At 43.4% G+C, this 4,173-nt stretch overlaps 1 pseudogene; it reads right to left on the minus strand.

Annotated features, from left to right (window-relative positions):
- Positions 1-2,737: 2,737 nt before the first annotated feature.
- LOC107703974 (cullin-3-like) overlaps positions 2,738-4,173 on the minus strand; it is a 19,470-nt pseudogene continuing 18,034 nt past the window's right edge.

Here is a 4,173-nt window from a genome sequence, read left to right on the forward strand (position 1 = left end):
CATCCAGCTCCCGCCTCTTTGCCCATTTTCGATTATCCGGGAGTGAGCGGTGACGCGATACCAAGATGGCGACAGTCAGCTCCGCCCACTTTGAGCTTTAAAAATGCTCTTTAGAAACCTACGGGTGACGTCACGGACACTACGTCCATGTTTTTTTACAGTCTATGGTATAAACATGACAATGAACTTGACATTGGCTGGTGAAAGCCTATGATGTCACTACTAGTGTGACCATGAGTATAAAAGGGCACCTGTAGAACACGTCATCCACTTCATGTCTAAAGGAGACATGCGCAGGAATACCTGAAGCATGGCAAGGAGATATAGTGTCTTGTTCACCTTCTAAGGGAATCATGGTTACATGAATAACCTGAGACGTTCCCTTTCGAATGGGAACAAGCACTGCATCCTCTAGATCAGTGCTTCTCAAAGCTGTTCTGGAGACCCCCAAACACTGCATATTTTGTATGTCTCCCTCATTTAACACACCTGATTCAACTCATCTGCTGATTAGTAGAGTCTGCAAGACTTGAACTGGGTGTGGCTTATGAGGGAGACAAACACAGTTTGCAGTGGTTGGGGGTCCCCAGGACAGATTTGAGAACCACTGCTCTAGAGGACACTGTGGGGAACAAATAACCACTCCACCATGCCTTATCGGTCAAAGACTCTAAAGGAGTCCCAGTCCCTCAGGAACTCACCTACAGCTGTTGTGACTTAATTTTCTACAGCCAAAGCCCGAGCTGCATACCTTATCAGGGCCAAGTCAAAAAGAAGCTCAGCCCAGGGGCAAAGCTCAAGGCTTTGGTATTCCAGAGAACACCTTTAAGGGAATATCTTCGATGACTGAAGCTCTGAGAATGGAGGCCTCAGATGAACGACTAAAGCGAGAGGAGGCCTTGCTACGTCTGATGCTCAGGACAGCTTTCCAAGAAGGCTCACAGAGAACCTAATAACTCAGAACTGCGACACAGGCGGAGCTCCGGGGACTGGAAGCCTCAGCAGAATGACTCTCTAAAGCAAGAGGCCTAGCAACACACCCAAATTTAAAGGCAATAGCCAGGGAGGCTCACAGAGAGCCTAGCAACCTAGCCCCTAACTGAGCTCAAAGGACGGAGGCCTCAGCAAGACAACTCTTTATAACAAGTGGATGCCTAGCTATGCCCAACGCCTGTCAAAAAGGTTCCTAAGGGCCTTAAATTGCTTATTAACCAGGCGGAGCTCAGGAGAGCAGAAGCCTCAGTGGGACGACTCTCTATGGCAAAAGGAAACCTAACAACACTCCTCCATAAAGGCAGTATCCAAGGAGGCTTGCAGAGAGTCTAACAAATTATTACTACTTGGTCCTCAGACCAAAATGGGCCAGGTCCCCTAGAGGCTCAAGGCACAGACCCAGTCCAGCACGGTATAAAGGTCGGAGGATTATGTCAGAAAGAAATCACTCGTCCAATCTATCAAGAGCAATCTCACGTTTCTCATGCCTCCAAGGCAGATTTAATCTCTCTGTGGCATGGGACATAACCTCAAGCAACTCCTCGTACGCAGGGCAGGCAGGCTGTGAAGACTCAGCAATATCGTCACATCCCGCTCTTCTTGGCTTGGCTTCTGGATCAGATGTAAGAGACAGTACGTCCTCATCCAGCAGCGCATCTCCCACCGAATAATGAGAAAGATCCATACCTTTCTCGAACTCCTTGGTGAGCTCCAACTGCAAGCCCCATGACTTCAGTTTTCTACTTGCCTCAGCATGTCGTGATCAGTGAGTTGAGGATGGCTGTCCCAATTCTCTCAACAAAAGGGACAAACAAGAGCAAAGCTTCTCCAAGGAAAAACCATCGCAATGCATGCATTCAGTACCCTCGAGGACTGAGCGTGCATGCTTCTCGCCCATGCAAATAACGCACAGGTCGTGTGAATCATCAGGTGCTAAATACCTGGATGAACACACTTCCTGAAACAATTAACACTGGCGCTATCCATAGCTGCTTGCCTAGATACACCACAAACAAACGGCTCCCGAAGACAAAGATGACTCCAGTAGGCACCTCGATATCAATTTGACATCAAATATTAGTCAAGACTTGATCAAGACAATGTAACATCACTTTAATTTCAGTTTGGATGGCCATTTTTTCCAGTGGTAACCAGCTGAAAATAGGAAGTTAATCCCACACTGAAATTGATTTAATGTAGGCCAATATGTTTGACGTTCAACTTAAATCAAATCAATGTCACGTCAGGTTTTTGATGTCAGTTTGATTTGCATATTTGACATCAATTTTGATGTCAATTTGATGTCTTTTTTAACATCCATTGCCCACAGGGACGTGCTCTACATGTGCCCTTTTATACTCACGGTCGCACTAGTAGTGATGCCATAGGCTGTCGCCAGCCAATGTCAAGTTCATTGTTGTGTTTAGACACATGCTTCAGACACTGGTCATGCCAGGGACATTCACCATAGTGTCCACTAGAAGACACAGTGCAAGTTTCCATTCGAAAGGGACCAAACCTCATTGGCTCTTTTGTATCAAGTAAGCATGTTTGAGCGGTCATTTACCATATCTAATGTGCTCTATGTATGTACATTGTTTAGTGTTTATACGTGAATAAAAACAATTACAAAACAGCTGAAAGTTCAGTTGATATGCATAATGTCACACTGCTATCACTGCTTGAAATTTGATGTCCAACCTACCAGGATCCTCCATTGGGACAATCAGAACAAGACAAACAGTCTGACCCAAAACGGCCAATCATTTTATTGTTTTTTGTTTCCTGTATTTTTCTACATTTAATGATGAAAACAAGGCCCTGTACAGTTCACTTCAGCATTGAATACAATAACAATTATTTTACAATTTATACACATTGAAATATAATAATGCTGAAAACACAAACTGCGCCCCATCCCTGTTTAAACTATTTTCAAAGGACCCATCAAAATAAAACGCATTTAAGTCATCTTTTACAATTGGCCATGTTAGACATGAAAAAACAAACAAACATAAAAAAAAAAGGCAAGGGAAAAATAGCCATACAGAGAGAAAAGACAGCCAAACCACCATATTATATGCTGTGTAAGTGTTACTCCATCTGTCTTCAGTAAAAGCATGCTTTGAACCAAATGTTACACCTCTCTGTCGTCTTACAGGTAAAGCACTGATGGCGAATACCTGTACACCTGAACACACTTACACAGATATAAGAAAATAACTCGGAAGGTATTTTTAATGATATGAATGGTCATAATGATATCCAATGCTGGGAAATTGTGTGGCTGTTTTAATTCGGTTGTAGGGTTGTGAGGACACACACACACACACACACACACACACACACACACACACACACACACACACACAAATCACATCTCTCAGAGAGACCAAGACCTTCTGTAAAAGTGTTGAATCCAGTGGAAAGCCTTGTGGGAATCGAAAAGAACAATTTAAAACAAGTTCATTAGAAGATGAGAGGTTTCTTCTCAGTTTATTCCCAGTACGAATGACAACAAAGACAAAAAAGGGCATAAAATAACATCCCATGTGAGGTGTGTAACAAAGTCCCAAAACAACGCTCGCTCGCTCGCTCACTCACTCGATTTTTCATGCCAGATTTAATTGCGCTCCTTGTTCATGCTACGTATGTGTACACTTTGCGATCTTCTGGCGTTCTTGCCAAGTATTCTCTCTCGATAAGTCCTTCAATACGCTTTTTAATGACCACAGGACTGGGGAGGAATCGTGCCCTCAGCTGCTGGGTTACCTAAAGACAAAAACACACAGGATCAAACTGAAGCTCTATAAACAACTGTCCAAAGAAACAGGAAAAAATACTTTCTACTTTACGTTCTCCAGAAACATCAGCAACATCACACTGTTATACTCAAATAATGTGTTCAAGTGTGGCTGAACATTTTTTCTACGTTTAAACAGATGAATATATATAATATTTAAATACTTAATCTATTTCCACAGTAAAATGAGTCTCCACACCTCTGCTACTAGAACATTGTGCTGCATCTTCTTTCTGGACTTCATGATCCGAACAATGGCCGCCTCAATCTCATGTTTCCTGTCATCATCCACTTTCTGTCGTGTCTCCTTCCTCTCAGGGTCCGATTCTCCCTGTTTGGCTGCAACTGTGGGGATGACACACACACACACACACACA

The sequence above is a fragment of the Sinocyclocheilus anshuiensis genome, unplaced genomic scaffold, assembly GCF_001515605.1.
Source record: "Sinocyclocheilus anshuiensis isolate Anshui unplaced genomic scaffold, SAMN03320099.WGS_v1.1 scaffold1408, whole genome shotgun sequence".
NCBI classification, from domain to species: Eukaryota; Metazoa; Chordata; class Actinopteri; order Cypriniformes; family Cyprinidae; genus Sinocyclocheilus; species Sinocyclocheilus anshuiensis.